The sequence below is a fragment of the Vidua chalybeata genome, chromosome 1 (genome assembly GCF_026979565.1).
Source record: "Vidua chalybeata isolate OUT-0048 chromosome 1, bVidCha1 merged haplotype, whole genome shotgun sequence".
NCBI lineage: Eukaryota > Metazoa > Chordata > Aves > Passeriformes > Viduidae > Vidua > Vidua chalybeata.
The window spans coordinates 27,517,388-27,531,933 of record NC_071530.1 but is presented as its reverse complement, the minus strand read 5'-3'; positions in this window follow the sequence as shown (position 1 = coordinate 27,531,933).

The window sequence follows — 14,546 nt, the reverse complement described above, 5'->3', positions numbered from 1 at the left end:
GGCTATTAGCTTTTGGAACTGGCTCAACTGTACATTGATCCAGGGAGCACAAAATGCACTGTGAAAAATACTCATAGCTTTCAGCTGTGCAAACAGAAAGTAAGAGCACCAAGTCTTTGCCTTTCACATTGTTTTAAATAATAGTGGCAGCCAATCACATTGACCTGAATCATCACACAACAGGGGATGTGCCAGAAAAGGTCAAGAAAAAAGGTTTTTGGAGTAGCTTTGGGAGATCCCACTGAGTTCTGGCAGCTAAATTCTCTCAATACAAATTTTTTCAAGAGAAATATTACCAGTAAATTGTAATTAGCATGGCGATTTTTATCAAATCAGAATGTTGCACCTTAAACTGCAGTAGTTTTTATCCAATACTTCCAGCCCTCAAACTAACTTATAAGGCCCCATGCAGGCAAGAATATTATAAGACTGCTGGACAGAGTTTTTTCCCCTGCCATGATAGAATAGTTGAAATCAGTAAGGGCTTTAGAGATAGTTCTCCATTACTGTAGTAAATAGACATGTTTCTGGTTAAAGACTTACTACTTGGCAGAGCCCTTCCTCCATAGCTTTGACACAAACAGAATGGTTTGGGGGTTTTATCTCTTTACAGCTGTCATGATGAAAGGGAACATATCTCTGACTATCTGTTTGCTTTGTGTTATTTTCACTTTGAAAGTACATGTTAAAGATAGCATTGTGGAAAGAGAAATGGAAACACTGTAAGGATCAAGCACAGCCATAAATCCTCAAGGTCACCTTAAATATAATTTGTTTGGTATAAGCTAAAATAATTCAAGGAAACCATAATAAACAATAATAGGTAAAGTGTCACACCAATTGCATAGTCTTGGAAAAAAAAAAGAAAAATATGTGGTAAGAAGCTGTAAAACTTAGAAGCAGTGCTTAAATATGTACTTAAAATGTTACTGAAATGAGACTGAGGTTAGGATAATCAAGTTAGGGTTCCTGTGATTGTGAAAGAGTATTTTGCAGTAAAAGAGATACAAAATGCACAACATCCAATATTGCATGAACTGAATAGATTATATCTAGATGATGATTACAGGCTTAGACAGAGATACAGAAATTAATCAGTTCAGAGATACATGGTAGAGGGGTAGTATGCAAATACTAGTGCTAGTAGGAGGAGTATGAAACAGAAATACTCAGACGGCAGAAGGAGAGAAGCTGAAATCATCACCTTTGGACTGAGTTATGGGACAGCTGCAAGTAATATGAGCTCTTAGTTCTCATAGATCACTAAAGGAGTGCAGTTTATACTCCTGATAGTACATCAGTAAAGAAATCCAAGCAATGAATCTGCTTTCAAGTTGAGTTTTGTGGCTGGGATATGATAAGTGAGTCAAGGCCTTGAAAGGTCTGGAGTTAGCAATCCATAAAGGAGCTGATTGCACCAGTATGCAGCCTCCCAGGTCCCGTGAGCAAGAGACTTAGACCCTAGAAGTACCAGTGAAGAAATATATTTACTTCTAATTTTCTCCTACGATGAATAGCAATCTACTAACATTGGTTATCTAAAAAAACTTCAGGCTGTCCACATTTATTTCATCCTTTTGGAATATAAGCTACTGATTCTGTGAATATTAAAGGTAATTAAACCTGGTTTTCTGCAGAGTTTCTTCCTGGTTGGCTATTATTTACCTGAATTATATTTTCTGTTATGACTGCATCCTAACATCTACTGCAGAGCATTTTGACAGCAAAGAGCAGGCTGCCATGCTCAGAAGTGGAAATTTGTAGAAATTTGCTGACTGGATAGGAAGTTATTTAATGTTGGCTCCTAAATGTTCAGTTCCTTGTGTCTCCTGTCTGGTTATCTATTTCTATGAAATTTCTGTGAATGATATTATCTCTCAAACTCCACTGAGGCTGGATAATGCTTTCAAGGTTATTGGAACTTGGGACAGACAGAAACAGAGACTGCATAAACCTGCTTTTCATATAGCCTACCAGGCCATAATTGGATGGCTGAGTAACTGAGTGTTGAGCTGGGAACAGAACTCTTTTTTATCTGCAAGCAATCTCCAAGTCTAGAAAAACAAAGAAAGAAACAACAACAAAACAAACAAACAAACAAAAGAATATTAAAACTGTAATCCTCATCTCATCTAAAGTATGAAGAATAGGGGAATGTGCCCATTTGTCTGTTGATAGTGGTAGAGAAAATACTTATGAGTTCCTGTAATTACTTTAGGTTCATCATTACTTCACTGGGACTTTTGTATATAAGGAAAAGCAGGCTTTGCAGAACTATTACTGTTGTTTGTGTGGATTGGGTTCCTCCTTCACCTTAAGTAGTCCAAGGAATACTTATGCTGCCATGTTGTAAAGATCATGTTTTTTCTAAATTTCTCTCTAGTTAATGAGGACACCTGAGACAAAATGTTCATTCCCTATATTACAGTTTTTTTTAGTAAGAAATTTTGGAAAAGAGATAGAAGTTAACCATAAAAAACTAAGAAACCTATTTTTTAGTGAATTTACCCTTTATTCCTGTTTTTTTTTTTTTGCAAGTCACTCTAATCCCAGGATGCACTAGACTGATTTATAAGGGTTTGCACAGTGACTTAATTGCAGTTTTGCAAAATATGCTAAATTTCATCACTGAAGGGCAGGTAAAGTCACAGGCAGGCCAAAACCAAAAAAACCCATAATATTAATGTACATTAAGTCTTATACTAAGGTGTATTAAAACCATATTCCACTGTCTTATTTTGGACTTTTAAAAGTTCAGTTTTGAAACATCCTTTTTCTCCCTCCTAAAATATAAGCTGTACTTGTGAACTGCTGTTTTTAATGGTATTCTGTGGTTTTTAGACATGATTTTTAGACATGATACTTGGATGTAATTTGTCAGAGATACTTTCAATGCTCTGTAATTTCCGATGATGAGGCCTGAGCACCAAGTTATTTTTCATGAATAAAACATAAGCAGTATTTTATAACTGATGTGTTTCTGATATATTACAAAGCTACAAGTAGCTGTCATTGTTGCAACACTCCAGAGTGTTCTGCTGTACTTTATAGTTCTTCTTCTGTATACTTTATAGTTGCTCTTTGTTCATCACATGTGCACAAACCTTAAATTCTGCATTAGTTGACAAATGAATAAGATGATTTTATTCGGTAAGAATATGGGTTTTGCCCATTCCTCCACAACTCTGATGCTGTATAAGAACTGTTTAACACTTGCTGCAATATGTGCTTCCTATACCTTCTGAGCAAAATGGCCCCTATTTCTCCTGTTTACATATTCTCACCTTTCTGTTTGAGAAAATATTAGCTGAATATTGATGAGGAAAAACTAAAACTGACAACAATCCACAGGTCTAGTCAAAGAATAAATCTTTGGATTGACTGAATGAATGTCCTTGTGATTATACTTTTAATGCTTTTGAATAGCTTCTTTCAGTACAAGGTTTTTATAAATTATATGCAGAACCATTTGTCTTTACCTTAGAGGAGTGACATTAGGTGGCAGATGTGGCCACCTTCAGCCATGCATATGGGCATAGAAAAATACTATTGTGAGCAGTCGCATTGATCTAAGGCTCATCTAATTTACATGTGATCTGTGCTGCAGTTTCTGATGGAGGAAAGTACAAACAAGGATATTCTATCTTTATTATTTCTAATGCATGACTTGTCTAGCTTTTTTCAAATTGGCTTTCTGCAGAACTGACACTGTTGAGCAGGACAGGAACAAAGAACTCCAGATCAGAAGGCTAAGAAAATGAACTCTCTCCTTTATTTCAAATGTACTGCTTTATATATAGAGAACATCGAGAAGACTAATTTCGTTGGTCTTAGAGTAAAAACGTGTCACACTCACACCATTGGTGTGCAGTGAATGACGCACAGTAGCAGAACATACCTATAAACAATGCGATTAACAAGATAGATTAGAGAGTTATTTACATTCTTTCCCAACTGTTTCCCAGGCTGTCGTCTGGTTAGAAAACCTTTCTCTTTCTCTCTGACTGAGCTGAGACTATCCACACAGAACTAAACCTATTACTGAGAGGCTTTTAAAATTGTGTTGCTCCTCAGGGGAAGACTTCAACCACCAATGGAATATTTGGCCTTTTAAGTGTTCAAAGTTATTTAACTTTTAAAAAGAATATGTTTTCAACACATATTTGTGAAAAGTAATGACATATGTATGAGTTACATAAACCACTGAGAAGATCTAGTTTCATGTGGTTGGAAAGTTGTGTGAGTGATGATGATTCTCTCATTTCACTAACAACAAAATCAGTATGTCACAATGCAATAAATACATGAGTTGCTATTAAAAAAAAATTATTTAAGTTCATCAGCACCAAGAAAATCCACTTTTGACTTAAAAAGTACCCGTATTGTTCTTCTAAAACACCTTGGGAGAAATCTGGTATTGAGTTCTCAATCTTTCATTTAGGACTCTCCCACCTGCTGTAGGACTCAAGAGTCAATGTGTGCAACCTTCTGTGCAGTTTATGCCATTATTTATATGAAGATATTGATTATGGCATTGGTCTTACAGATACATGAAGTACTTTTCTGAGCCACAAAATATGAGAAATGGTACTTGTAATAGATAAGTAAGAGGTAACAGAAGGTGCAGCATCAGGAACAAAAATGTGAACAGATAACATTGAGGAAAATATTTCACATACAGCCTAAAGCCTGTTCCTGGCATTTTAGCTTAAGTGTTCTTTACTGTATGCATTGCAGCAGTAAATATCATGTTTATCAGTAGCATATGTCAAGACATCTTTGATAGCCTGCCTATTGTAGCAAAATGATAAACTGCTTGGTCAACTGTTAAAATCATATTTTGTTAGCCTGCCAGCTATGGTATTTTGGGAATGTTGCTCAAAACACTACCAGTGTAATGGTTTTGTCATTCTGGTCATGTCTAGCCCCACGCAGCCTCTTTGGCAAGTTTGCCAAGAGAAGGTGCCAGGAGATGAGAGTTTTTATTTCTTGGAAAATAGATAGAGGCAAATAGTTCACAGAGGTTACATACATTTCTAGAGATTTAGCTTTCCAGCAATTACAATTTTTACTTATTACTAACTGGACCAGAGTCAGAAGTTTTATAAGGGATTTAGAAATTTGTGTCTTAGAAATGGAACACCCTGAATTCCCTTACTTCTTAACAGGATCTTCCACATAATGGCAACGGTAATTTTCAATTCTTGCCCACTTGGGAGGTCTTTAGCTTTAATTCTTCATTTAATAAACAAAAGCTCTTTTTTTTTCCTATGTCCATCTCTTAAAGGTTTTATATTAGAAAACATTTTTTATTTTAAAAAACTGCATCATAGTTTGTGAAGGCAAATGAAAATAAATCTGTTTTAAGCAACTGTTCAGCTAAAGTTTATACTCTAAAGTTCATTTTATTTCTTTAGAAAAATACTTTGATCATAATTTTTAGTTGGGATATTTACTGTGCCAAAGTGCTATCAGAGACAGTGTTTATGTTTCTGTTGTAATATGCTCTGCAGTACTTTAGCAGAATGCATATAGAAGAGCTGGAACTAGAAATTAATATTTTAACATATCATGACCATCAAAATAATTTGTCATGGAAAAGATGATCATATAATTGCATTGTGATTATCTTAATAAGTATAATTTGTTATGTCTGATTTTTTGTCCACTTTTGCATTTCTTCAAAATAGGATCCTATTAAAATGTTTTTCATTACTGTCATGAGAACTGCATTGAAATATTTTATTGATAATTTAATCAAGCTATTATTGTGTGATATCTTACTGCAAAAGTAGTTCAGCCAGTGTGCTGCGTTGACTCTGGCTGGATGCCAGGTACCCACCAAAGCCATTCCATCAGTCCCCTCCACAACTGGACAGAGGATTGAAAATATAGCAAAAGGTTCATGAGCTGAGATAAGGAGAGGGAGAGTTCTCTCACCAATTATGGTCACAGGTGAAACAAACTGAACTTGGAAATGTTAATTGAATTTACTGTTTACAAAATGAGAGCAGGATAATGAGAAATAAAATAAATTTAAAAAACACCTTCCCCCCACCCCGCCCTCCTTCCCAGCTCTACCTCCTCTGAAGTTTCATTTCCTACCTCCCAGCAGTGAAAGAAGACAGGGAATGAAGGCTTAGTCAATGCATCACATGTTGTTCCTGCCACTACTCAGGGAGAGGGGTCCTTCCTCTGCTCTACCATGGAGTCCTTCCCCCAGGAGGCAGTCCTCCGTGAACTTCTCCAGTGTGAGTCCATCCCATGTGGGTCGCTATTCCATGGGGTGCAGTCCTTTAGGCACAGGCTGCTCCAGGATGGGTCCCTTACAGGGTCACAAATCCTACCAGGAGACCTGCTCCAGCATGGGGTCCTCTCTCCACAGGTCTTCATGTCCCTGCCAGGTGCCTGCTTCAGCATGGGTCTCTCCCATGGGTTCACAGCCTCCTCTCAGGCATCACCTGCTCCAGCGTGGTGGTCCTCCACAGTCTGCAGGTGGATTTCTGCATCCCCATTATCCTCTCATGGGCTGTGGGGCACAGCTGCTTCACCATGGGCTACACCACGGGCTGCAGGGGAATCCAGCTCAGGCTGGATATATGATAATACCATATAAAACTATCCATGTATTTACTTATGGTTTTATTATGTATTTATTTATGTTTTATTTATGTTTTTGTTTTGTAATACAGAAAGAGCTTTAGTTGTTGTATGGCATAGTGGAGATTTGAGAATACAGACTTTAGTTTCTTAAAGATTGAACTTTTTTTTTCCAGTGAATCATGCTTATTTCAATATGTACATAGTGCTCACAGATCTCTGATTCTAGATAGAGTGTTATTCATTCATAATTGATTACTTCTCTGTTGCTATGGATTTAGATCTCAAAAATTAGCTTCTACATTTTCCTTCCTTTTTTGAGTGGTAGATAGCACAAATAATATGAATTTGTTGCAAAATAGTTAAGTGAATTTCCATTTTATCTTGCAGCTATGAGCCTCACAGAGCTTTGGTTGACCTTAAGTGTTGTCTTAGCAAAGGATCCAGTAACAGGATTATAAACCTGCAGTTAAAGCTTTGTTGTCTCAGATAAAGCAACAATCATTCAGAATTATGAGATCTAATGATGCACTTCATTTCTAGATGTTTAGTATGTTGTGTGTCCTATAATCTTTTAACAACCAGTTTCCCATGTATACACATATCTTAAATAGTGACACTATAACTGGGAAATAATCAAAAATAATCAGAAATAATTTTATGCCAGTTGTGAATGGAAAAAACAGCTGTATAACATTAGTATGAAGTCTGAGGAAGGTTTTAGCTGTCAAATCAAATACCCCTTTGATTAATTACAAGTAATTCAATTAATAGCTAACTTGTTTGAAATTAGAACCAGAGTTGTAATACAGGTAGCCTGAACATTCAAAGGAAAATGTACATTTATGCTTTTGCATTAGGCAAATAGCAGAGGGGATGACATGAATTGGCCTAGATTAGACCATGAGAAAATAAAACTTAGAGGTGTTTAAAATATAAATAATTACTGATTAGGTTGTTTGGAAAGTGGGGGGAAAATGAAATGCTTGAAGGACAGATTTTATGAATTGAGGAGTTCACAGCTTATTTTGAAAGCGTGAAGATTTCACTGATGTAACACAGTCACTGAAATCTGTGTTTCTGAGAATGTTTATGTGCAAAGTAGTGTGTTTGGACATTTCTGTTAGCAAGCGTGAAAAGCAAGAAGATTTTATCTCTCAATTTAAATTAAACATATGGAAAAAGTTGGCTTACATTTTTCCAGTCTGCTGATTTGATTTTCTTTCATGTAATTTCATGCTCTGTGAGAGATGTTCTTCATGGAGGACATGCCAGTATGAGGCTAGGTGGATTTGGTGGGCAAGGATGTCTAGCTAACAACTAGTTACCTTAAAAAACAAGGACGAGAAGCAAGAGGAGCATTAAACACTGGTACAGCAACACTGAGGAAGAGGAGATAGCAAGACAATAAGATACAGGGGTCCTTTGGACACTGACTGAAGGCCACTGAAGGAACCTCTGAAGCATGGCCTTGAAGAGGTTCAACCAGAAATTTGTTGCTGAAAGGACAAGGAAAGCAAGAAACAAGATTATCATAGAGCTCATGGGGAGGTGCAAGCTTCTAATGGAACATTTGAAGGGACTTCAGAAGTTCTGTAAGACTTACTAAGGTGGATTAAGGGAATGAACAAAATTTATGATATCACATATAAAAAAGGGGCCAAATGCAGGGAAAGGAAGAGATGGTGAAGAACCAGAGAGGAATGAGCAGAACAAAGGAGAGGAGAACAAAATGCATCAGTCATGAAACAAGCTGCTGGCCAGCACAGTTCCCTGGCTAAACCTTTGGGCTTGATTACCTCATGTAGCTTATCATGCAGTTAAGCTATTGTTTCCATTTGGATGTGTCTGATCAATAGTGAGCTTTACAACAGACTAGCTGGTGGCTGGGATGAGCATTCAGGGTGCTGACACATGTACACTTAAGCCAAAGGTCAGAGGAGCCCATAGTTCCAAGGGACAGTGACTAGAGAGATGGGTCAGTGGGCAGAGGAACCCATTTGTGTGTGTGTGTGAACAGCACAGCTGGAGTAGCCGCTGAGTTGAGTAAGAAGGCTGTGAGCTTGGCACTGGAGGGGCTGGGGGTCTGATGGTGACTGAAGGGACCACAGACCTGGAACAGGTGGCAGCAAGCCTGCAAGCAAGTATTGAGCTTGGTTAACTGGCAAGTAAGGCATGATCAGGCCACTGGTTTTGTTCATGTTCATGTTAATGCTTTTGGTGTCAACCTGCGGGTGTGCAGGGGCCGGTGAAGCCACTGCCATCTCCTTGGGTTGCTCTGTGCTGCCAGATGCATGTCTGTGCACATTTGGGTTACCTGCCTAGCCAAACTTCTGGACCTGGGAAAGGCCACAGCAGCATACTCAGAAGCAGGAAAATGCCCTGGGGTCTTACAGCCCACCAGACTTAGCTTACCCTAACAGCCAGCTCTGTGTCCCTGTATCTGTGTAACTACACCATGTCTTGGCTCTGCACAACATAAGAGCTGCAGGTTGGCAGATGCACTTGTCTATAAGAAGTCAGTATGTCAGTAATTTGTGGCCTTGCTTTTTAGCTCATTCTCAGAGGTGGTGATAATGATTTTATAAACATACATATGTCCCAGAATTTGAAAACTTTCTGGAGATAACTGAAGTTATGTGCAAGTGCAGCAGAGAAATCTGAAATGACTGTCTGAAATGTAGGTGTGTTTATAGGAGCCCTATTCATATATTACAGTAGCACATTGATTTAATGTCTTATTTCAAGTCCACCTTGTAGATCTCTGGGAATGACATAGCTTTTGCCATCAATATGATCAGACTGAAAAGTTGTTTTTCTGTCTTCATTTTTACTCCCAAATGTACACTTTTGACACTTGATTTGTGACAGCTGACATCTCAAAGCTTATATATGGCTCAAGAGTTAAGCAGCCAGACAGAATGAGCTAGCTATAATCTCTCAAACATACAATACTCTCTGACATTGAGTGTGAAAATCATCAGCTTGTGAAAAGTGTCATATAGAAAAAATACTAAAATTAAGTAGAAAATTGAGTTTTGACTTAGAAAATGTTACACTTTTAAACTGCCTGGTATATATTTTTCATCCCCTTTTCTTTCTTTGCAAGAATATAGTAATAAAAATTTTATTCCTGTATTTCAATTCCACTCACATGTCTTTGTTGATAAGGGAAGGGAAGGGAAGGGAAGGGAAGGGAAGGGAAGGGAAGGGAAGGGAAGGGAAGGGAAGGGAAGGGAAGGGAAGGGAAGGGAAGGGAAGGGAAGGGAAGGGAAGGGAAGGGAAGGGAAGGGAAGGGAAGGGAAGGGAAGGGAAGGGAAGGGTCAAAGTCTTTCTCCACAGGTTTCTGGATTTTTCAGTGCTGCGCTAGAAGAAGGGACAACTAAACTACAAAGACAGACTTTGTTTTCTGTATTTGCCTGGAAAAGGATAGTTGAAATGAAGGCAGATTTTATAAGGCTTTTTTACCAGGAAAGGAAAACTGAAGTTGCTACACTCCAAGTTACTTTTATATCTGTTTATGTCTGTTTATACCAAACTTTTATATCTGTTTAAAATCAGTTTGCTGTAAAGCTCTATTTTTCCTGATGGGAAGAAACATGTTTTGTATCTTGAAAAATCCAGAAGCTGACTTTGAAGGTTTGGAAATGTTTAATTCCACTACTAAGTGTGATCATATTGATCAGATTGGAGTTTGTGTGAGAATGGGCCGCCTTCCTCCATGAAAACAAATGGTGGAACAGATTTTGTAGGTAAAATGTAACTGATGACCAATAAAAATGTACAGATGGGTAAGAGGGTTAGAAGAAAAGACAAATACATGATTTCAGGTCTCAATATATGACCAGCTAAGTATGTTTTGAGAATAGTTTCCTTCACAATTTGGAGAGTGAAATCTGAGTACATGGAAAAGGCTATTTCAACCTCCTTGAACTGGGAAATTTTCAATAATGCATGAAAGCAATTCCCAGACACTGAAAGGATTTTTTGTGTCAGAAAGTCAGAAGGCCTTTCAAAAAAGCCAAACTTCATAGAATTGTAGACTCATAATTTTAATCATAGAATCATAGAATAATTTGGGTTGGAATGGACCTTTAAAGGTCCTGTAGTCCAACCCCCCAGTAGTGAGCAGGGACACCTTCAACTCCATCAGGTTTCTCAGAGCCCAGTTCAGCCTGACTTTGAATATTTCCAGGGATGGGGCATCCACCAATTCTCAAGGCAAACTGTGTCAGTCTCACCACCCTCATAATAAAAGATTTCTTCCTTATATCTAGTCTAAATCTACTCTTATTTAATTTAAAATCATTATGCCCTGTTCTATTGCCACAGGCCCTACTAAAAATTTGTCCCTATCTTTCTTGTAGGCCCCTTTACATATTGAAGGGTTTTCACTAGAGCCTTCTCTTCTCCAGGCTGAATGACTCCAACTGCCTCAGCCTGTCTTCATAGGAGAGATGCTGCATCCCTGTGATCAACTTAGTTGGCCCTCCTCTGGAAACACTCCAACAGGTCACTGCCCTTCCTGTGCTGGGACCCCAGAGCTGAATGCAGCACTGCAGGTGGGGTTTCAGCAGAGCAGAGGGGCAGAATCCCCTCCCTCACCCTGCTACCCACGCTGCTTTTGGTATAGCCCAGGACATGTTTGGCTTTCTAGGTTGCAAGTTCACATTGCTGGGTCATGTCAACTTTTCATCCACCAGTATCCCCAAGTCTTTCTCTGCAGTGCTTCTCTCAGTCTCTTCATCCCTAGTATTTGTGGAGACCCCAGGGGGCATCCCCTAAGTTAGGAAGACACATGAATCTTCCTTCAAAAAGCTGTTAAGACCCCATTGGCTCCTTCCTCTGTTCCTATGTCCCTGAGCCACTCCCTCCCTATTCCCTGATTGCCCTTACCTTTGTACTGCCAGAGACCAGGTTCACCCCTGGGTCCCTTGGCAGAGAGAAATGTGGAGTCTCCTCATGAGTGTGCCTGGGACCCTGAACATCTTACCACATGGCTGAATTAAACATCTGTGCAAAGGCTCTTTTTGCTTCCTTACCCTGGACTTCACTAGCAGCTATTCAGGCTGCAACAAGTATTGATACCAGGGACTGCAATGACCCATGTGCAGAACTCATTAGATTCACATGGACCCACTTCTCAAGCTTGTTCAGGTTCCTCTGGATGGCATCCCATCCCATCCCATCCCATCCCATCCCATCCCATCCCATCCCATCCCATCCCATCCCATCCCATCCCATCCCATCCCATCCCATCCCATCCCATCCCTTGGACATGTTGATGGCACCACTCAGCTCTGTGCTGTCTGCCAGCTTGCCGAGGGTGCTCTCAATCCCGCTGTCCATGCTGCTGATGAAGACATTAAACAGTACTAGTCCCAGCAGGGACTCCTGAGGGACAGCACTTGTCACCAGTCTCTGTCTGGGCATTAGCCTCACTTCTGGTAATTAGCTGCCTCATGCATCAGGGATCAGAGGGAAGATGTGCCATTTCTTCCCAGAACAGATCAATAAACAGATTTCAGAAGAAAGAGATATAAATATACTCTAAATATTTTGTCTCATTTAAGAATGTTTAAACAGGGACCAAAACCAACCACAGTGTTGGGAAAAGGCTTGCTGCATTCAGTAGGACAGCTATTTTCCATTTTGACCTGCTAAAGAAAAGCTGTTTTGTTTGGCTCACTGGAATTCATGTCAGGAAACAGAGATGTTTTATGATCCCATTGTGATGGTATCAATCTTGCTGAAATTTATAACCCAGTAGTGAAAAATACGAATTTACAATCATGTTTTTAAAATAAAGCACTAACTAAAGTATTTTGTGGAAGGTTCAGTACTGAAGCTGAGTGCCAGCTGTGCTGAGCACACACATGTTCTTAGGTTTAAGTTATTTTATTTTATTTCTAGGTCTTACTAAGGATTACAAATAAGGGTAAATTCTGAACTCCCAAGAAGAGTAGTTTGGAGTTTGCTCCAAACACTTTATGTTTGGTGAGCACCAGACATCACTCAGAGCTGTAGCAGGTGGTGCTCGGGGGGCCTTGCTGGCTCTGGACATAAAGTGCATTATGAAGCCTAAGTCTTCTTTTAGATATGGATGATATTCTAAGCACTTTTTAAATTCAGAGTTTAAGTTTGCTTTGAAGATCTCAGGAGAAGCTGAGCAAGCAGAAGGAGATTGAAATCACAATCTGAAATTTGTTTTTTAAACTTGGAGATATTAATACAGGATGCAAGACCAAGTCTGCTTGCATTCTTTTGGTTTTGTGTTTTTTTTTTTTTTCTTGTGTAACTTTTAATAATAAAGAGCCTACAGGTTTATATATTTATAACAGTCCCTCCCCTTTGCATTCACTAACTCTGGTGTCTGCCTGTACAAGTGCAGGCTAAGCAATAGCAGAATACTTCTGCTGCCTGAGGTTAGGGTGACTTCAGCAGAGGGAGGGAGAATCCTTCTGCAGTGCCCTGAGTATCTCATCAATGCCATCAGCTGTACCAGCTAGCACTTGTGAATCCTCTTCCAGCTCAGCATTTTGGTGGCTTATAGTCACTGATACCTCAAATTGAATGTACTGGGTGAATTTATCTTTCTTTTGTTTGTTTCTTCAAGCTGTTAAGGCTAAATAAACAATGTATTCCTTAACTTTTTAGCCATAAATTGTTTAAACTTGATTATGTTTGCTTCGGGGTAATTAAAAGCTCCCTTAAAGTGAGCTGTGTAATACATGTAAAGAGAAGAGTTTTGTTTGCAGTCTGATTATGGTTTTGGACAACACTTTAAAGCCTACCAGCAATTGTAAATCAATATATGTCAATTAAATGTACATGTGGCTGCCAGATCAAATTTATTCTATATTTATTTACTCAGTTTGGCTGCTACCAGTTATTTCACCTTTTATCAAGTACAAGCAGCATGAAGCTAACAATGAAGAATGATGCAAATGTAATGATCCTATTGACTGAGTCAGAGATTCGTCGCTTGAGAGAGATTGACTGCATCTACTGAAACAGAAGATACTTAGGTAATGGACTTAGATGAACTAAATATCAACTGAAACTCTTATAGAATGGACATCATGGTATTCTCCTCCTGACAATATCTAGATGGTAGCCAATTCTTGTCAGCAGCAGTAACACAGCCCTGCTTCTGGGAACTTTAAGGTTACCATAATAGCCTCTACAGCTCAGAAAGTTCAGAAATACCACAGAATAAAAACACAAGGTAGTTTCACTTCAAAATACTAAAAATAATTTACAGCTATGGTTCTCCTCAGCCTCACAAAAGATACAGCCCATTCTTTCTTTTCCTTTACCAGTTGCATGGCCAGGTTTCCTGTGGCTTGATTTCAGTCCTACCTGTGATCCTACACTGCAGGTGAACAGTGAGAGAGCTGTCAAGTACAGCACTATTCCCCCTTGGGAACAAATGGGGAATCAATACTGCCTGAAATCTGTCTGCTGATGCATCTGCATTGCTTGTATAAATTGTTGTTCCTAATAAGTGACAAACTCAGCATCCATTTGTTTACAATAATGGGTTTATTGCAAGATTTTCCTCTATTTCAAACAATCCTCTAGACAATGGCATAAGTACAGGAAGGTACCATTTCTGTGATATTATGGCCAAGTTAAAATGTGTAATGGGAACTTTGATTCATACACTAGAAATGCTCTTTCCACTTTGCTTCTAAGGTGTGGGAATAAGATTTTCCTCATACATTCAATGGCCAGTGCATATGAAATCTCATCTTCCTGATGGAAAAAGAAGTCCAGTCATTAATTTACATAAAAACTGAATCACTCAACCATCTTCAATGCTATATTTTTAAAATACATTTATAAGGTAGACTTGTCAGTTTTCCAAGCTTAGGAGGTGACTGCCAGTTCTGGTGCCCCATACTGACATCCAGCTCACAGCACCAAATTGGTCAGAGACCTCA